General features: G+C 34.6%; 1 long non-coding RNA gene across 1 annotated transcript; it reads right to left on the minus strand.

Moving 5' to 3' along the window:
- Positions 1-12,798: 12,798 nt before the first annotated feature.
- Positions 12,799-22,288, minus strand: LOC103106111 (uncharacterized). The gene is made up of 3 exons (XR_008911217.1): positions 22,100-22,288; positions 15,225-15,305; positions 12,799-13,113 (listed from the first exon to the last, which is right to left on the minus strand). It is a non-coding gene; the product is annotated as an uncharacterized LOC103106111 (long non-coding RNA).
- Positions 22,289-22,587: the final 299 nt, after the last annotated feature.

The raw sequence follows: 22,587 nt of genomic DNA on the forward strand, positions 1-22,587 counted from the left end.
GTGAGGTGATACCTCAGAGTTGTTTTGATTTGCATCTCTCTGATTATAAGAGATGTAGAACACTTCTTCATGTGCTTGTTAATAGTTTTGATTTCTTTATCTGAGAACTGCCTATCCATGTCCCTTGCCCATTTATCAATTGGAGAATGGCTTGATTTTTTCTACAATTGATTTAGCTCATTATAAATATGAGTAATTAAACCTTTGTCAGAGGTTTCTATGAAGATTTTTTCCCAATTTGTTGTTTCCCTTCTGATTTTAGTTACATTGGTTTTGTTTGTACAAAAGCTTTTTAGTTTGATGTAGTCAAAATTATTTATTTTACATTTTGTGATTCTTTCTATATCTTGCTTGGTTTTAAAGCCTTTCCCCTCCCAAAGGTCTGACATGTATACTATTCTATGTTTACCCAATTTACTTATGGTTTCCTTCTTTATGTTTAAGTCACTCACCCATTTTGAATTTATCTTGGTGTAGGGTGTGAGGTGTTGATCTATTCCTAGTCTCTCCCACACTGTCTTCCAATTTTCCCAGCAGTTTTTATCGAATAGTGGATTTTTGTCCCAAAAGCTGGGATCTTTAGGTTTATCGTATACTGTCTTGCTGAGGTCGCTTTCCCCCAGTCTATTCCACTGATCTTCCTTTCTGTTTCTTAGCCAGTACCAAATTGTTTTGATGACTGCTGCTTTGTAATATAGTTTTAGGTCAGGGACTGCAAGGCCCCCATCATGTGTGTTTTTTTTCATTATTTCCCTGGATATCCTTGATCTTTTGTTCTTCCAAATGAACTTTGTTATAGTTTTTTCTAAATCAGTGAAGAAGTATTTTGGTAGTTTAATGGGTATGGCACTAAATAGATAAATAAGTTTGGGTAGGATGGTCATTTTTATTATATTGGCTCGTCCTATCCATGAGCAGTTAATGTTTTTCCATTTGTTCAAGTCTAGTTTTAGTTGTGTGGCGAGTGTTTTGTAGTTGTTCATATAGTTCCTGTGTTTGTCTTGGGAGATAGATTCCTAGGTATTTTATTTTGTCTAAGGTGATTTTGAATGGGATTTCTCTTTCTAGTTCTTGCTGCTGAGCTGTGTTGGAGATATATAGAAAAGCTGATTATTTATGTGGGTTTATTTTGTATCCTGCAACTTTGCTAAAGTTGTTGATTATTTCAATTAGCTTTTTGGTTGAATCTCTAGGATTCTTTAAGTAGACCATCATGTCATCCGCAAAGAGTGATAACTTGGTCTCCTCCTTGCCTATTTTGATGTCTTCAATTCCTTTATCTTCTCTAATTGCTACTGCTAGTGTTTCTAGTACAATGTCAAATAGTAGAGGTGATAATGGGCATCCTTGTTTCACTCCTGATCTTATTGGGAATGCATCTAGTTTATCCCCATTGCAGATGCTATTAGCTGTTGGTTTTAGATATATACTGTTTATTATTTTTAGGAATGACCCTTCTATTCCTATGCTTTCTAGTGTTTTTAATAGGAATGGGTGTTGTATTTTATCAAAGGCTTTTTCTGCATCTATTGAGATAATCATGTGGTTCTTGCTAGTTTGCTTGTTGATGTGGTCAATTATGTGGATGGTTTTCCTAATGTTGAACCAGCCCTGCATCCCTGGTATGAATCCTACTTGATCATGGTGAATGATCCTTCTGATCACTTGCTGGAGTCTTTTTGCTAGTATCCTATTTAAGATTTTTGCATCTATATTCATTAGGGAGATTGGCCTATAGTTTTCTTTCTCTGTTTTTGACCTGCCTGGTTTTGGAATCAGTACCATGTTTGTGTCGTAAAAGGAGTTTGGTAGAACTCCCTCTTTGCTTATTATGTCAAATAGTTTGTGTAGTATTGGGATTAACTGTTCTCTGAATGTTTGATAGAATTCACAGGTGAATCCATCAGGCCCTGGGGATTTTTTCTTAGGAAGTTCTTTGATGGCTTGTTGGATTTCAATTTCTGATATGGGATTATTTAGGAATTCTATTTCCTCTTCTGTTAGTCTAGGCAGTTTGTATTTTTGTATATATTCATCCATTTCTCCTAAATTGGTGTATTTATTGCCATATAATTGGGCAAAGTAATTTCTAATGATTGCCTTAATTTCCTCTTCATCAGAGGTGCTGTCCCCCTTTTCATCTTTAATGCTGTGAATTTGCTTTTCTTCCTTCCTTTTTTTAATTAGATTGACCAGTACCTTGTCTATTTTGTTTGTTTTTTCAAAGTACCAGCTTCTTGTCTCATTTATTAAATCGATAGTTCTATCACTTTCGATTTTATTAATTTCTCCCTTAATTTTTAGGATTTCTAATTTGGTTTTCTGCTGGGGGTTTTTAATTTGATCGCTTTCCAGTTTTTTCATTTGCATTTCCAATTGATTGATCTCTGCTCTCCCTTGTTTGTTAATATAAGCATTCAGGGATATGAATTTACCTCTGATTACTGCTTTGGCTGCATCCCAAAAGGTTTGAAAGGATGTTTCGCCATTGTCATTTTCCTCGATGAAATTATTAATTGTTTCTATGATTTCTTCTTTAACTAAACGGTTTTGGAGTATCATATTGTTTAATTTCCAATTGGTTTTAGATTTGGTTTTCCATGTACCATTACTAATCATTTTTATTGCCTTGTGATCTGAGAAGGCTGCATTCATTATTTCTGCTTTTCTGCATTTGTGTGCTATGTTTCTGTGACCTAATGTATGGTCAATTTTTGTGAATGTGCCATGTGGTGCTGAGAAGAAGGTGTATTCCTCTTTATCCCTATTTATTTTTCTCCATATGTCTATTAATTCTAATTTTTCTAAGATTTCATTCACTTCTTTTACCTCTTTCTTATTTATTTTTTGATTTGATTTATCTAAATTTGATAATGGTTGGTTTAAGTCTCCCACTAGTATGGTTTTATTGTCTATTTCTTCCTTCAATTCTCCTAGTTTCTCCATTAGAAATTTGGGTGCTATATTATTTGGTGCATACATATTGATTAATGATATTTCCTCATTGTCTATAGTCCCTTTTAACAAAATATAATTACCTTCCCTATCCCTTTTGATCAGGTCTATTTTTGCATTGGCTTTATCGGATATCATGATTACCACTCCTGCCTTCTTTCTATCAGTTGAAGCCCAGAAGGTCTTACTCCATCCTTTAATTCTGACCTTGTGGGTGTCAACCCGCCTCATGTGTGTTTCTTGAAGACAACATATGGTAGGGTTTTGGATTCTAATCCATTCTGCTATTCGTCTACGTTTTATGGGTGAGTTCATCCCATTCACGTTCAAAGTTATGATTGTCATTTGTGGACTCCCTGGCATTTTGATTGCCTTCCCTAATTCTAACCTATTCTTCTTCGGCTCTACCTTTTAGTCCAGTGATTTACTTTGAAACAGTCCCCCTTGTCCCCTCCCTTGATGTTTCCCTTTTTAGTCCCTCCCTTTTTGTTCCCTCCCCTTCTCCCCTCTCTTTCCCTCCCTTTTTGTTCTCCTTCTCCCCCCCCCCTTGGTTTTCCCTTCTCCTTACCCTTGTTGGGTAAGATAGAATTCAAGATCCCAATGGATCTGGATGTTTTTCCCTCTCAGAGTTGATTTCCCTGAGATTGAAGTTTAAGTAAATCCCCCCCCCTCTCTTCCTCTCCTTCTTATAGGAGTTTTCTTCCCCTCCCCTTCCCATATGAATCTTTGTGTGAGAATGATTATTCTATTTGGTCTTTCTTTACCCCCTATTTATATATTACATTTTCCCCACATATTAGTATACATAGGTTGATATAAATGTAGTCCTTATAGAAGAGAGTTTGAGTAAAAGAAGAAGATAACATTTTCCCCTTTCCTTAATATTTACCTTTTCAGGTATTCCTTGCTCTTTGATTTTCGGTATCAAACTTTCCACAGAGCTCTGGTCTTTTCTTTGCAAAAAGTTGGAAGTCTTCTATTTTGTTGAATGCCCATACTTTCCCTTGGAAGTATATAGTCAGTTTGGTTGGGTAGCTGATTCTTGGTTGGAGACCCAGCTCTCTTGCCTTTCTGAAGATCATGTTCCATGCCTTACGATCATTCAGAGTAGAACTTGCAAGGTCTTGTGTGACCCTGATTGGCATTCCTTTATATCTAAATTGTCTTTTTCTGGCTTCCTGTAGGATTTTTTCTTTTGTTTGATAGCTTTGGAATTTGGCAATTACATTCCTGGGAGTTGTCTTTTGGGGGTTTAGTGTAGAAGGTGTTCTGTGAGCTCTGTCAGTGGCTGTATTGCCCCCTTGTTCTAGAATCTCTGGGCAATTTTCTTTGATTATATCTTGTATCACCATGTCCAGTTTGGTGTTTATTTCTGGCTTTTCTGGGAGTCCAATTATTCTTAAATTATCCCTTCTCCCCCTATTTTCCAGATCTATCACCTTATCGGTGAGATATTTTATGTTCTCTTCTAATTTCTTGGTATTTTGGCTTTGCTTTATTGATTCTTGCTCTTTTACACGATCGTTGTCTTCCAGCTGCCTGATTCTGGCCTTTAAAGCCTGGTTTTCTTTTACAGTTTGGTCAAACTGGTTTTGTAGATGCGTGAATTTCTTTTGCATTATTTCCAACTTTTCCTCCCAGAAGGCTTCCATCTTTTTGGTCATTTCTGATTCAAATTCTTCATAGGTTTGTGGAGAGTTTCCATTTCCTTTGGAAGGTTTTGGAGCATTTTCTTTTATATTATCTTCTATCTGCTCTGTATTTTGTATTTTGGCTCCATAGAATGTGTCCAAAGTCGCCCCTTTCTTCTTATTTTTCTTGGTATTTTGGGGCTTCTGTGCTTCTGTAGAGTTTTCCATCTCTGAATGTGGAGGATTGGCTTTTCTTGTCTCTGTCTGGTGTTCAGAGGCTTTAGTCCTGGGCAGATGGTTCTATGACTTTCCCTGGGTTAAACTGAATATGCCTCACTGGAACTGGAATGGAAGGGTCGGACCACGTTGCTTTCCGGAAGTTGCCTTCAGAATCGCTGGCCGTGAGGCTGTTTCGTCAGCCTGCGGGGGGATGGGCTGCAGCTAACCCAAGCTCCGAGAGCAAGGACTTTCACTGAGACTTGGATAGCAGGATCCAGCCCGTGAGGCTGTCTTGCCCGCCCTGAGGGTTGCTGTTGTTTCGACCAGCTCTCTGCAGCGGAAGCCCCAGGCAGTAACTTTCACCGGGACTGTAGAAGGCCCTGAGGGTTCTGCTCTCTGAGCCCAGCCGGCAGGGCTGCGGCTTCCGGGAGCCTTGGACTCTGCGCTCCTACCCCTGAGGTCCAAGGGATCTCGGGTTCTGGCTTTTGAGGGGAGCCGTACCTTTTGAACCGGTTCAAGGTCCAGGAGGAGGGTTCCCAGGGTCTGTGCTGTTGATCGTTTTGAATTTCGGCTCCTTAGGAGCTTATAGTTTGAGATCGGTCGGGAAGGTTTTTCCGGAGATCTGAACTTGAACTTTCTCTAAGCCCCCATCTTAACCGGAAGTCAATAAAATCTCTGCTTCAACTTCTTATCTTTACACTGTGTGTGTCTACATGACTCATGTGACTTTTTAGAGAAAACATATGGAAAAATTTTGGTTTTTAATCGACTGTGCTATATGCTTCCATTTTGTGGGTGAGTTCATCCCATTCATCATTCAGAGATATGATTACAACATGTATAATACCCATCATTTTTATTTCCTCTTTTAGTCCTACCCTATCTTTCCCTATTTTTTATACCAGTGTTTTACTTTTAATCAGACCCCTTTCTCTCCACTCTTATTTTACTTTCCTTCACACCCCATCCATTCTTATTCCGCTCCTATTTCTCTTTAAGATCTATTCATTGACCTCCACCCAAAACTTTTCTTCCCTTTCCTAACCAACTTCAAACCTCCCCTTTGTTATTCCCTTTCAACTTTTCTGTAAGGTAAGATTCTGAAGATAAGAGTTTCAAAAACAAGGGGGTGGGGTGACAGCTGGGTAGCTCAGTGGATTGAGATCCAGGCCTAGAGATGGGAAGGTCATAGGTTCAATTCTGGCCTCAGACACTTCCCAGCTGTGTGACCCTGGGCAAGTCACTTGACCCCCATTGCCTAGGCCTTACCACTCTTCTGCCTTAGATCCAATACACAGTATTGACTCCAAGATGGAAGGTAAGGGTTTAAAAAAAAACAAAAACTCAATAACTCTGTCTGTTCTTCCATCTCAGATCTGATTCCACTGAGAGGAATGCTTACATATTACCTATTAACACTTTCTTCCTCCCCATCTATTGAAAGTATTCCTCCCCCTGCCTTGCCCTTCTTTACATGGAATAATTTATGATATTATAAGTTTTCCTTAGAGTTCTTCTTGGTACCATCCTCTTTTTTGTCTTTTCTGTGAAGGACAGAAGATAAAGCAGGATGAGCAAAGTGGGTGTCCCTCTAAATACAATTTGAAGGGTAGGCAGAGTAAAGGGATTTCCATGTCATATGGGACAAAACCACACAAGGAAAAGGGTTGGCTGACCAACACCACTTCCCCACACTACCTACTGTACCTGACACAGAGTCAGGACCCAGGCAACTTCCCAAATTCTATAAGGTGGGAAACACTAAAGCAAAAGCACTATAGACCTACCCCTAGAGGTGTCAGGCCCTGGTAGTGAGATTTGAAGCTTAATATCACTGGACTGACAGTGATAGTGGCAGCCAAGGAGGTAGCACAAATGTGGTAGCATCAGCAGCAGGGAAGATAGCCTCTAGGCAAAACACTGAAAACCTTACTATAGGATAAACAACAAAAACAAAAAAGTAACAATACATCACAGACCTACCCCCTGGAAATCCCAGGCTTTGGGGTGGGGTATAAAACTCTAGAGTACTTGATTCATTCTGAAGCCTCATTAGTGGCAGCAGTAGCAGTTTTAACAACAGAAGCAGGGCCAGAGAAAACAGCTTCGGGGCAATATACTGCTAAGGGGAATACACTAAAAGAAAAACAATGAAGACCTACCCCTTGCAATCCCAGGCCCTGGACTGGAGGGTCAGAGCTCAATAATACTGGGCTTTGTGAAGATTGGATTTAGCTATTTCCTGATTGTAAAAATGAAGATACTTAGTTTAACAAAATCAGGAATGTCTTGGGAACTTTAAAATTGTTCCACCCTACTTAGACCATACTTTAGGGGAAGATAATCCAAAAGAGAGGTTGAGAAACAAGAAAAAATTCAAAATCTCAAAAAAAAAAATGGAATCTGATCACAAGCTCTAGAGGAACTCATAAGGAGTTCAAGAAAAAAGTAAGACAGAAGAAAAATGGAAAGAATAATGGGGGAAATGAAAATAATGCAAGAAGAAAATAACCGCATAAAAGGCAAAATTGATCAAATATAAAGAGAGACACTGAAATCAAATAATGCAATGAGTCCAATAAAAAAAACAGAATTGATCTGCTGAATGAACAGGCAAAGAAGTCTAAAGATGAAAAGAGTACCATGAAAAGCAGAATAATATAAATCAAAAATGAGAATGAAAAATCATGCATGAAAATTGGTATTTCAAGACTAGAATTAGGGAAGTTGAAGCTAATGATTTCATGAGACATCAGGAAATGAGAAAACAAAATCAAAAGAATAAAAGAAGACAAAAACATTCAATTTCTCATTAAAAAACTTATGAGGGGAATAGGTGGAGGAAAGAAATTAGACTACATGAAAAGAATGACAAAATAGTCTATACATCATATTAAAAGAAATTATCTAAGAAAAATTGCACTGATATTCATGAACAAGGAAGCAAAATAGATGGTGAAAGAATCCACAGATTCTACATTAAATTCTCAAATGACAACTTCCAAGAATCTTATGTCTGAGTTCAAGAGCTTCCACACCAAGGAGAAAATACTACAACCAGACATAAGGAAACAATTCAGATAACAAAGATCCCCAGTCAGGATTACACAAGATCTGGCAACCTCCCCACTGAAGGACCTCAAAGCTTAGAATATGATATTCCAGAAGGCAAGAGAACTGGGTCTACAACCATGAATCACCTACCTAACAAAATTGACTATATACTTCCAGGGTTAATGAAATAAAAGATTCCAAAACATTCACAAAGAAAAGATTACAATTAAACAGAAAAATTGATGCACAAATATAAAATTCAAGAGAATCATAAAAAGGTAAATAAGAAAGAGAAAAAAAATAAGGGTTTCAATAAGGTGAAGTTGATATTGTGCTAAAAGGGATAATGAACTGGAGGAATTCCATGTGGACTGGAATGACCTCCAGTAATTTATTCAGAGTGAAAGGAACAAAACCAGGAGAATTTTGTACCCAGAAACAGATACACTTTGGCACAATTGAACATAATAGACTTTTCTGCTAGCAGCAATGCAATGATCCAGTGCAATTCTGAGGGACTTATGAGAAAGAATGCTATCAACATGACGAGATAGAACTGTGGTAGTAGAAACACAGAAGAAAAAACATATGATTTATCACTTGTTTACATGGTTATATGACTGGGGGTTTGGGTTTTAAAAGATTGCTCTGTTAAAAAATGAATACTATTGATATAGGTGTCAAGTAATAAGTCATGTATAAATCAGTGGAATTGCTTGTCAGATGTGGAAGAGGAAGAGGGGAGGAAGAGAAAATAAATCATATAACCCTAAAAAAGTATTTTAAGATTTTATTTTATATTGTGACATATTCTAAGGCAGCTTGGTGACCCTGTCGGTAGGGTGCTAAGGTTGTAATCAAGAAAATCTCCATTCACATCTGGCCTTAAATACTCACAAATTGTGTGATTATTGATATATTATAGACACTATCTCTTTTTCCTATAATGTACAACAGTTAAAAAACCATTTGCACAAATTTTGAGATAAATTGCTATGATTAGAAAAATATATAATACAGTCCCCAAGATATAGCAGGTACTTGGAAAATGCTATTGTTGTTGTTTTTGTTGTTGTAACTATTACTTTAATTAGTTCCTTTACTACTTAAATGATGATTTCTGAATTAATCACCACAGAATCTGCATATGATGATAATTCTAAAATCTCTGCCAATAACTATGCCTAATGGGCACTGAAAGACTGTCTGCCCTTTCTTCCAACCATAACACTGCTGGGTTTGTACCCCAAAGAGATAATAAGGAAAAAGACATGTACAAAAATATTCATAGCTGGGCACTTTGTGGTGGCAAAAAAATGGAAAATGAGGGGATGCCCTTCAATTGGGGAATGGCTGAACAAATTGTGGTATATGTGATGGAATACTATTGCACTCAAAGGAATAAAAAAGTGGAGGAATTCCATGGGGACTGGAACAACCTTTAGAAAGTGATGCAGAATGAGAGGAGCAGAAGCAGGAGAACATTGTATAAGGATACTGATACACTGTGGTATAATGAAATATAATGGACTTCTCCATTAGTGGCAATGCAGAAACCTTGAACAACTTGGAGGAATCTACGAGGAAAACCACTATCCACATTCAGAGGAAACACTGTGGGAGTAAAAACACAGAAAAAAACCCACTGCTTGAATACATGGATCGAAGGGATATGGTTGGGGATGTGGTAGGATATGAACACCCTAGTGCAAATATCAACAAAATGGAAATAGGTTCTGATCAAGGACACAAGTAATACCCAATGAAATTGCGTGTGGGCTGTGGGAAGGATGGGTGGAGGGGAGGTAGGGAAATAATGTGATTATTGAAATCAAGGAATAATGTTCTAAATTGACTAAATAAACTAATTCAAATGGAAAAAATAAAATAAAAAAAATCTCTACCAATGTTTTAATTATTTTATTTATCTTTTTTCTCTTATTGCTCTAGCTAGCTCTCACAGAGCTCTGGCCCATACTGGACAGAAAAGCAAGAGAAGATCCACATTTTCAATCTGTACTTAGAGGAAAAGTTTAATGAATTTTGCTAATTCAGATGATATCAGCTTTATTAATAAACATATGTTTATTTTGTATTACAAAAATGTCTTCCTATGCTTATTCTTTTCAAAAATTCATAAATACTACTTCATTCAAAGAACTTTTGCTTACATTCATATGGTTGTAGCTTAAATAGTTTTATAATTATTAAGAGTATTATCAATTATCAATAATAATTAATATTGTTATATTAATAAATATTCAAAATATGTTCATTGCTTTCATAATGTTAAACTGTTCTCCTGACTTGAATTAGTCATACTTGGCTATGGCAATTGAAGTATATTTTTAAAATGTTTTTAATAGTCTATTTACTAAATTTTTACTAAAAACATTTGTATGGATATTCATAATTGATTTTTGGTTTTGATTTATAGTTTTCATTTGACCCCCCCGGTTTGATAGGTGTACAAGATATTCAGACGAGCCTGGCAGCTCTTCTGGGAAGGACTCTCCAAGTGTTTTTCAGGATGTTCATCCATACACTTACAACATCCACCTTTTACCCAACTGTCCCTATGGCAATCACTTCAACCGTACCCTAGTAAAATTATCTCAGCAGATGGGCTAAAATCAAGTGATGGTAACCCACAGACCTCAAATCCTTCAGTGAGATTGAAGAATGTCTACCAAAAATATATGCAGACTTTCCCTTGCAGAATGGGCAGATGAGAATATTGTTTTTCTAAAGTCCATATAAAACCAACTGTGGAAGTGTTATAAGGGAGGGAGATCTTGTGGTATTAAAAGAGATAGTTGATGAGGATTTTGCATAACCTAATCCCACAAGATAATTCCCTATGAGTGTATTAGAGGGTTGGTTAGGGTATAATGGAAAAAGATTTGATAATAAGTGCCCGGAAGGTAGAAGGAGGGTGAGATGGATTCCCCCATTCAGTCTTCTTCAAATATGTCTCACCACTAACCCTATCTTTACTGCCCTCTAATAACTGGTTTTATAGATGAACCTCTTCTCTTGGGGAAAGAGAGAGAAAGCAGCTCTCTTCCTCTTCCACTATGACTAGGAAGTCAATTTAGGATAAATGACAACTTTATTCTAACAATTGTGGTTAGGAATGAATTAGAAAGATTTCTGAAGGTTAGGGTCTATAGGAAAGAGGGGAAAGGAAATCCCTGTCTGTCTCAAATCTCCCTTTCCCTCCCTCAAAAGTTGAAAGACTCAGGCTTGCCAGTCTGGTCTCTGAGAGTTCAGGTTTTGTGACCCCTGGTCTCTTGTCATAGCAGAGCCAATGTCCAGACCCAGGGTGTCCCAGGAGCTGTGTGAGATCTTGTTAGGCTGTTCTTATACTTTTCAGGTTTCTGCTATACCTCTTGGTATCATTGGGGGTTAGGGGGATGATGGTTAAATTCAATGAGGGATTTTGTATGGCTCAGGATTCAGTCTGTCTTAGAATAACAGGTGTTTATTCAGGAAGATGTTAGGGAAGGCTACTAGATAGGCAGGTTGAGGAGAAATCCTTATCTAAAAATGGCTACCTTGATATCCCCTTCTGTCTTCCCTCTGTGAAGACTCTTCTTTGCTTAGCCAAGCTAAACCCACTCACTACTTCTCTCTCTAACCATGGATCCTCTTGCTAAAATGTCTAATCCTAACTAAAACCCACTCAGGGGTTAGAGTTTGTTAGAATAGATTTGTAGTGCAAGAAATCCAGAGTTGAAGTGGTCTGGTTCACCTCTGAGAGGAAACCCCCTCAGAAGCTCCCATAAGCAGTTCAAACTTATTCCCCCTCTTCAGGTTAGCTCTTCATATTCAGTAGTAGAGAGGAATCAGGTGGCAGGTTCAGTTGATGACAGGAATGAAGCCGGGATGGTTTGGGGGCAAGTTAGAGATGACCAGGAGTTCAGAGCTGAATTCGAGAGTTGGCTTCAGCCTTCAAGCCTCCAACTGGTTTTCCCAGCTTGACTCTTGAATGCTCCAGCCCCTTCCTTACACAATTCTAAACAAGTTTACCCCTGATTGTGTAAGTACATCCAATGCCATTCCCTTTTGCTGCCAACCTGAATTTCTTCCTCTGAATTCCTTATCACAGAAGGGAGTGTAGAAAGCTTAGAACACAGACACAAAAGACATCCTAGGCCATCTAGTCAATCTTTTGGCCATTTGTCTTGGCCCTGGACTCTAAGGATTCATAAAGAGAAAGTGGGGCTGAAGATTTTCTATAACTTGATATCACTTAAATCTAATTCCTACAAGGTTAATACCATCTCTTGATGCTATTGATCTTTATCGAATAAAAAGTACAAAAAATAACCTAGGTTAGATATTAGTTTTCTAAGATAATGCCTCAATTTTATATAGAGGTGATCCTCGATATTTGAAGGCTTTATGAGCAAAGTCTGGAAAATACTACCAAGACAATGAGGCTTCTTGTAGAGTCTCATTAATGAATTGTACTTATATGTTTATGACTTAGCCACATTCAGGGATAAGAGGATCATTACTGAAAAACTAATAGGAAATGAATAATTGGGCCAGAGGAACTCTAAAGACCATAAATAAAGCTATGTTTAGCGAGAATTCAAATTATCAGTAGAAGAACCAATCACAGAAGTGAAATTCTGGAATAGGATGAAGTGTTGAATAAAACAGGAAGAATAACAAGATCCAGGATTTCCTCAATATAGGGAAATTTTAGGTGAGGAATCCTTATCTCGCAATGCAGTTTGAATTTCATCACTTCAAGTCTTATAAAATGGAATGTCATAACTTATCCCAGATTCATATGTGTCAGAGGAAGAAATAGAACCCAGGTCTTCTATGACTTCAGTGTGACCTCGCTATTGATGATTCAACACCACCTCTCCTCCATATAAAATTATTAAAATTCTTGAATATGTTTTATAGTATAGACATTTCATGTCTTAAAATGAAAAAAGTCACACCCAACATTCATTTATGCATTAGAAAACCAAGTTTCCAAATGAATTTTCCTTTATTAATATAAGCATAGCATATTCCATGCATTTAAACTTCTCTCCTATTTAATACTCTCACTCGTTTATACCACAGAGTCTGGACACACTCTTCTTTTCTGTCTCTGTTTGCTAACGTTTGCAGCATTTAACACGTGGACTGTCACAGAAGCCAGATTTTGTATATGGTCTTCGACAACGAATGAAACAACGGCCACCCTCCAATTCACATTGAGCATAGCTTTCAGGTTTCACCATCCCTGTGGAAAGAAGAACATGAATGTTTCAGAATATTTATTTACAGCCACAGAGAAGTTACACTGTACTCTGAAACAGAATTGAGAGAATTTAGCCATAAGCCTTAGATTTTTTAATTTGATTTTTTTAACTTTTAAGACTTTTTTCAGTTACATGTAGAAAGTTTGACAATTGCTATTCAGATTCTCTCTCTCCCAGACTTCCCACCTCCAAAAGACAATAAATTGTCTAATATACGTTATAACATTGTTGTCATGCAATACATATTTCTATATTCCTTATTCCATGAAAGAAGACACATATCACACAAACAATTTTTAAAAAGCTCATGAACACAATTAAGTGCAAAATGTCATATTTGATCCGCAATCAAACAACAACATTTCTTTTATTGGTTATAGATCATCCTAGGTCCTTTGGGGATAATCTTGGAACCATGCTTTCCTGATAATATTTCAGTACTGTGAAGTTGATCACCATAAAATATTTCTGTCATCATATATAATGTTTTCCTTGTCCCTTTCACTTCATTTTGCATCAGTGCATAAAACTATTTCCAGCTTTTTTTTTAAACTTATCTTGTTCATCACTTTTGGTAGAGATAGGTCCTTTTCCCTGATCTCTGATATCTTTACAATATAGACCCACAGTGCACATAGTTCTATGGTCCTTTGAGCTGGGTTCCATGTTGCTCTCTAGAATGGTTGTATCAGTTGACAGTTCTTTCACTAGTGTATCAGTAATCCAGTTTTTCTACATCTCCTCCAACATTTATTGGTTTCCTTTTTGGTCATGTTAATCATAACTATGAGAGGTGAGATATGATATCTCAGCATTGTTTTAATTTGCATTTTTAATCAATATTGATTTGGAGCATTTTTTCTTATGACTATAGATAGCTTTAATTTCTTTATCTAAGAAGTGCCTATTCATATTTCTTAACTATATGTCAATTGGAGAATAAATTGCATCCTTATAAATTTCAGTTATTTTTCGATATGTTTGAGAAATGGGACCTTTGTCAGAGACATTTACTGTACTTTCACCACACCTAATTTGTTATTTCCTTTCTAATATTGGTTGCACTGTTTTTTTTCTGCTTTTTTTTAATTTAATATAATCAAAACTACTTATTCAATTTTTGGAATATTCTCCATTTCTTGTTTGGTTATAAAATATTCCCTTATTCATAAATCTGACCAGTAAACTCCTCTGTGTTAAGCTAATTAATTTATGATACCACCTTTATTTCTAGATTAAATATCACTTTTGACTTTATTTTATTATATTGTCTGAGATGTTTGTGGATGCCTAATTTCTGCCATATTGTTTTCTAGCTTTTACAGCAGTTTTTGTAAAATGGTGATTTCTTCTCCAAAAAGTTTGGATCATTGTGTTTATCAAATAATGGGTTACTATGGTCATTAACTGTTGTGAGTTAATTATATAAACTACTCTCTTCCTTAGGCAATACAAGATTATTTTGATAATTGCCCCTTTATAATATAGTTTGAGATCTGTTTTCGATGGGCCGATCCAATCTCTCTATGAAGATAGAACATAATAGGAAGGTATTTTTGAATGTATTCTTTCTAACTTGCATTCAGATCTCTTACTTGATACTTTCAGTATAACCTCAGGAGAGGCACATAAACTTTCTGACTTCAATTTTTTTCCCCATCTATGAAATAAATGAGTTTTTACTAGAATATATTTTAGCTTCCTTCCAATTAGGAGCTGATGCTCTCATCCTTTGTGTGATACATACGGTATAATAGCTGTTCTGACTTCCCATGGTTTTTAAGAATTCTTTTAAATAAGGAGTGACATACCATTGGTTCAAAGTCTCTTATTCTTCTTTCTTTTCTTCCTTATGACTAAAACAAGTGCCTCTATTATGCTGCTAAATGAATACTATTCTAATAAGCTCCTTGGACTCAATAAAAGCATATTTTCCCTTGCTGTTCTTTAGGCAGGTCCCAGGAATAAGTTCAATTGTCTTTAGTTACAAGCAATGTAGGAGAGGGCTGACTGAATTAATTGGAATATATATTGGGAGATATATTGGGATATATATATCCCAAACCTTTTCATTTCTCATTCTGAATCTTACCTTTGACAGCATAGGGAAATACCAAAAAAAGCACCATATACATCAGGTAGAGAGTCCTCATGGTCAGTGACAACCTAGAACCTTAGAATCATAGAAGACATGAAGGGAGGACAACTTAGCAGAAGATAGGATAAAATACAAATAAGACAAGAACAGACTAGGAAATACCCTATTTACCTTGGTTCAGCTAATAACACCTCTTTTTTTAAAACCCTTACCTTCTGTGTTGGAGTCAATACTGTGTATTGGCACCAAGGCAGAAGAGGTAAGGGCTAAGAAATGGGGGTCAAGTGACTTGCCCAGGGTCACATAGCTGGGAAGTATCTGAGGGCAGATTTGAACCTAGGACCTTACATTTCTAAGTCTGGCTTTCAATCCACTGAGCTACACAGCTGCCCCTAAATAATGTCACCTCTTAAATGTCTGAAACTGTCTAAACCCAGGTCTTCATGGCTTCAGTGTGGCCCCTCTAACAACACTGCCTCTCCTCCATACAAAATTGTTAAATCTCTTGAATATATTTTATCATATAGATATTCCATCTCTTCAAATTACAAAAAATTACACCCAAGATTTATTTTTTACTTAGAAAACCAAGTTTCCAAATAGATTTTCCTTTATTTGAACTAGCATAACATCTTCCATTTATTTTAACTTCTCCCCCTTTTTATACACTCATTCTTCCATATTACAGACTCTGGATGTACTGTTCTTTCATGTTTGTTTTTGCTAATGTATGCAGCTTTGTTTCTTTGGTGTTTTTTGACTCTTTTGACTCTGACAGAAACCAGAAGCTTTGTGTTATCTTGGACAATGATAAAAACAATGGCCACCCCCTAACCAACATTGCAACATATTTTGGATATCCTCCAACTCTATGGAAAGGATCACATGAATATTTCAGAATTTTTATAGTCACAGAAAACTTATGGTATATTATGATACAGAATTGAGAGAAATTAGCCCTAAACATTGCATTCAGTAATTTGATTTTTTAACTTTAAAAATTTTATGGAGGAAATAGATAGCAAGACCATATTAGTGGGGAACCTCCATTCCCCTCCAGAACTAGATAAATTTAACAAAAAATAAATAAATAAGACCAAATGGAAGTGAATGAAATGTTAGGAAAATTAGAATGAATAGAAATCTGAAGAAAATTGAACAGAGATAAAAAAGAATATACCTTCTTCTCAGAAATACATGATACAAGCACAAAATCAACCATATACTAGTTTATAACAACAATTCAAACAAATGCAGAAAAGCAAAAATAATAAATGCAACTTTTTCAGGTTGTAATGTAATAAAAAAATTATAATAAACAAAGGTGTATGAAAAGGCAAATTTAAAATTAATGGGAAATGAAAAAATCTAATTTTATAAAACTAGTTGGGTCAAAACAGAAATCATAGGAAGAATTAGAGACTTCATTAAAGAGAATGACACTGACAACACTACATATAAAAATCTATGGGATACAGTCAAAACAGTATTCAGAGGAAAATTTATATCACTGAGTCCCTATATGAACAAAATGGAGAGAGTAGAGATCAATTAATGTGGTTTAGAACTTAAAAAATTAGAAAAAGAACAAATGAAAAATCCCCAGATAAAAGTAAATTGTAAATCCTAAAAATTAAAGGAGAAAATAAAAGTAAAAGAACTATGGAATTATTAAATAAGATTATAATGTGGTTCATGCTTTGAAAAAACAAATGAAATAAATAAAGTACAGGTTAATCTGATAAAAAAGAAAGAAGAGAAAAACATTAGCCATATCAAAGAGGAAAAGGGTGATTTTATCTCTAATAAAGAGGAAATTAAATATTCATTAAGAACCACTTTGGACAATTATATGGCAATAAATATAACAATCTAGGGGAAATCGGTGAATATTTATAAAAAAAATAAATTGCCTAGATTAACAAAAGAGGAAATAGAATGCTTAAATCATCCCATCTTAGAGAAAGAAATTAAACAAGTCACCAAGGAACTTCCTAGGAAAAAATTCCCATGGACAGATGAATTACAAGTGAATTCTATTAAACATCTAAAGAATAACTAATAACAATACTACACAAAGTATTTCACAAAATAAGCAAAGAAGGAATCTTAACAAATTCTTTTTAGGACACAAATATTTTACTGTTTCCAAATCCAGGCAGGACAAAAATAGAGAAAGAAAAATACAGAATAATTTCTTAATGAACATAAAAGCAAAAATCTTAAATAAAATGCTAAGAAAAAGACTACAGCAAATTATCACAAAAATTATCCACTATGACCAGGTTGTATTTATACCAAGAATGCAAGGATGGTTTAATAATAGGAAAACTATCCATGTAATTAACTATATCAATAATCAAATCACCACTAATCACACAATTATGACAATAGATGCAGAAAAAAACCTTAGACAAAATACAACACATATTTATAATAAAAAATACTAAAAAGGATAGCAATAAAAGGGGCTTTCCTAAAAAAAAAATATGTAGTACCTTTCTAACACCACTAGAAAGTACCACCTACAATGGGAACAATTCAGAAGCCTTCCCAATGAGATCAGACATGAAGCAAGGATGCCTATTATCACCTCTATTATTTAATATTGAACTAGGAAGCCTATTGGTAGCAATTAGAGGAAAAAAGAAATTGAATATTTAGGAATCTATCTACCATGACAAACAGGAATTATATGAACACAAAGAAAAAGCACTTGTCACACAATTAAAATTATATCTAAATAATTGGAAAAGCATTAATTGCACATGAATAGAAAGAACTAATAAAATAAAAATGATAACTCTACACAAATTAATTAAATTATTCAGTGCCATACTTATCAAACTACCAAAAATTTCTTTCAAGAGAATTAGAAAAACTTATAAAAGTTCATCAGGAACAACAAATGATGAAAAATATCAAGGGAAATAATGAAAAAAATGTGAAGGCTTGGGATCTAATAGTACCAGGTATTAAATTGTACTATAAAGCAGTGGTAATCAAAATAATATGATACTGGCTAAGAGACAAAAGAGTGAATCAATAGAATAGACTTGGCGTAAATGACCTCAGGAAGTTAGTGTTCAATAAGTCCACCCATCCTGGATTGTAGGACAAGAACTCACTATTTGAAAAAACTATTGGGAAATTTGCAAAACAGTATGGAACAAATCAGGTTTAGATTAAGACCTCACACCCTATTCCATGATAAATTCAAAACAGGTAAATGACTTAAATATAAGGAATGCAATCATGAATAAATTAGGTGACCAGAATAGTATACCTGTCAGATCTGTAGGCTCTTAGACCAAGCCAGAGACAGAGAAAATTCCAGAATGTAAAAATGAATAATTTTGATTACATCAAATTAAAAAGTATTTGTATAAACAAAACCAATGTAATCAAAATTAGAAGAAAAGCAACAAATTTGGGAAAGAAATCTTTGTAACAAAACCCTGACAAAGGTTTAATTTCCCAAATATGTAAGGAACTATGTAAAAATTTATAAAAAAAAAAATAAGCCATTGCCCAATTGACAAATGTTCAAGGGATATGAATAGGCAGTTCTCAAATGGAAAAATCAAAACTAGCTATAAGGAATTGAAAAAGCTTTCTAAATCCCTCCTGATTAGAGAAATGCAAATACAAACAACTCTGAGGTACCACCTCAAACCAACCCTGACTAGCTAATATGACAGCAAGGACCATAAAAATTGTTGGAGGGGATATGGCACAATTGGGACACTAATGCATTGCTGGTGAGTTGTGATTTAATCCAGTCATTCTGGAGGGCAATTTGGAATTATGTGCAAAGGGCTTTTAAAGACAGCCTGTCCTTTGATCCAGCCATACCATTGCTGGGTTTGTTGCCAAAAAATATAATGAGGAAAAATACTTTTACAAAAATATTTAGAGCTCCTCTCTTTGTGGTGGCAAAAAATTTTGAAAATGAGGGGTTGCCTTTCAATTCAGGAATGGCTGAAAAATTTGTGGTATCTGATGGTAAGGGAATACTATTGTGCTGAAAGGAATTATGTACTTGAGGAATTCCCAGTAAACTTGAAAGACCTCCAGGAATTGATGCAGAGAGAAAGAAGCAGAACCAGAACATTGTACACAAAGACTGATATTGGCACAATCAAATGTAAGAGACTTTTCTGCTAGAAGCAATGCAATGATCCAGGACAATCCAGAGAAATTCATCAAAAGAATACTATCAATGTATAGAGAAGAACTGTAGAAATACAGAAGAGAAACAAATGACCTATCACTTATTTGTATGGTCATACAATTGGGATATTGGTGTTAAAAGATTACTCTACTACAAATATTAATAGTATGTAAACTTGGAGATGGAGAGTAACTGCTATATATGAAAATACATGTATTAATAGTCATTTGCAGATTTTTTTTTAAATCTTGCATTGATGTTGCCAAATTTTGTACTTTTCCCTCTGCCTTTTCGTACCTTATTTAGCTACCAACCTCTCCAAAATTTTTGCTCTTTTGGTACATTTTAATATGAAGTTGACCCAGGGAATTTGAGACATTTGCATCTACATTCATTAATTAAATTGGTCTATAGTTTTTTTTTTTTTTCTGTTTGTCTATTTTGGATTTAGGTTATCGGTACTGGAGTTTTCTTGGACTCCATCTTTACCTATTTTCCAATAATTTATATAAGATTGGAGTTAGTGGATCTTGAACATCAGGTCCTGGTGGACTTTATGGCCTGTTCAATTTATTTTTCTGAGATAGGTTGATATTAATTTTATATCTTCTCCCCTCTTAGTCTAAGCAGTTTATATTTTTGTAGTCATTCTTCCATCATGCTTTCATTAAAATTGTTGACATGTGCTTTGGCAGAATAGTTCTGAATAACTGCTTTGATTTCATATTGATTAGTGGTATATTCACCCTTTTGATTCTTGATGTTAGCAATGTCTTCTCTTTTTAAAGCCATATTAATCAATAATTTATCTATTTTCTGGATTTTTCATTTAGCTAAATTCTTTATTCTATTTATTAAAAATTCAATTAAATTTTTATTTTAAAAATTAAAAATTAAAATTTTCTATTTATTAAAAAATAAAAATTTATTAAAATCTATTTTAAAATCATTTTTATTTATTAATTAATTTAATATTATGATATAAATTGTATTAATCTCATATGTAGATTTTAGGATTACTTATTTGGTATTTTATTGGAGATTTCTGTTTCTTTTTTTCCTAGTTTTTTCATTGCAGACAATTCATTGCCCTCATCTTTATGTATGTTTATTGTAAGTATTTAAAGATTAAAAACTTATATCTAATTTCTGATTTCTTAGAAATCCGTATTTTGATATGTTTTGTCATTATTATCATTATATAGTTTAATAGCTTGTTCTTTAACTGACTCATTCTTGAAGATTAGATTACTTATTCTTCAATTGATAGTTAATCTGTGTTCCTATACTCCCTTATTAAATATGATTTATTGCATCATGATTTGAATTTGATAAATTAAGAATTTCTGCTTTTATGCATTTAACTAAACTTTTTTATTATCATAATTGTGATATTGAAATATTTATATTAACCACCTTGACTGTATAGAGCGGGAAGTGAAAAGTATAAAGAAGTCAAAGAAATTAATAGAGAAACAACAGAGGAAGATACCTGGAGTACATGGATATTAGAGAAATCATGGGAGTTATTTGGAGTTAGTTCATAAAAGTCATCAAAATTTAAAAAAAAATTGGTGATAGAGACATAACCACATAAAGAAGAGCAACTGAACCTCAAATAAGCAACTATATGACAATTAAGATAGCAAGAATAAAGGAAGACAAACTAAAAAACCAAATCCAGACAATATTATTTACTATATCTGTTCTTATGATCCACTCTTATAAATGGAGAAAAAGGTGACCATATTTGTTTTGTATCAATATTTTATCTAATGATAACTTACAATCTCATAAAATGACATATTAAAAGTATATATCAGGCAATGGAGGTCTTCAATTCAAATCCACTCAATAAATATTTTGATGCAACTATTTCTTCCAAGTCATTATGCAGTTTCCTCTTGTAGCCAAATATTATTATTTTATTTCAAAGTTATTAAATACATTGATAAGAAATTCCGTATACCTATGAAAACATAAATATTTTATGATTTTGTGTGATGTCTATAACATGTTCTATGGCCAGAAGTCTTTCCATTATGAGTAGACTCAATGAGAATCTCTGAATTTAGCTAAGTTATTCCTCATGCATAAGACATACAATTAGTAGTCAAAGCCATCTCGTAATATCCCAGTAAATAGCTGTATGTAATATGTAGAATGGGATAATTTTAAAAGTTAGAAAAATAAAAAATATACATTTGTCTGAAGTTTTTTATATTGATTATTCATATTGATGATTTTAATTGATAAATTTTTGATAAGTTTATAGCTCACCAAGACTTGATACTATTTTTCTATATTTCTTAAATAAAAATGATAAAAAAAATTTAAATGCTGAAAATGAGATCTGTCATAATGGAAAATCTTCTGGCTATTGTAATTGTTATGGGCATCACACAAAAAAAAAGATTTCTACTTTACAACTAAGGATCTTATAGAAGTGTATCAGGAACTAAGAGATAATTGACTTGACTAATGCCACCCAAATGTTTCAGTCAGAAGAAGCACTAAAACCCAGAGCTTCCGGACCCTGAGACTGACTCTCAGGCCATCATATTGCAGCTGTAACTATATTTCAGAATAAATATGAAGTCCAGAAGAGAAATCATGGGAGGCATAGTATTTCTAATTCCAATAAATAATAATATTAATTCCAATTAATAACCAATAATGATTACCTATTCCTTACCAGAAATCCAGAAAATTCTATCAACCAGATCAGAGGAGCTATAGTAAGCAGAACACCTCGTTCTCTATCTTTGGACACAACTAACATTCTCACAAGCACACACAGAGCACCAGGTTTATATTTTCAGAAGATGGAATCTTGGCAGAGAAACCTGTCAGCATAAAAACCCAAAAAGGTCTTAAAACAGTCTTTCTGAGCCAAGAAACCTAACTAAGTTTGAACCCAGGTGCAATGACTGAGTATGAAGTTTTTTTTTATTAAAGAGACTGATCCAAAACAAAGACAGGAGTTGGCAAGATGACATGTGTTCTCCTCATAATGTATTTTGGTCTCTTATATGTGCTGATATTTGGTCACCATGTACCATGGCACCCTATCTTTCTGCTTAGCTGGGAAGGGTAAAGCCCCCCACTACTAGCATTCCAGATAATAGTTTATTTGATTAATATTTTAATAGGATAGTCAAAAGTTGGGCAAAGAGACAGATA

The sequence above is a fragment of the Monodelphis domestica genome, chromosome 1, assembly GCF_027887165.1.
Source record: "Monodelphis domestica isolate mMonDom1 chromosome 1, mMonDom1.pri, whole genome shotgun sequence".
Taxonomy (NCBI): Eukaryota; Metazoa; Chordata; class Mammalia; order Didelphimorphia; family Didelphidae; genus Monodelphis; species Monodelphis domestica.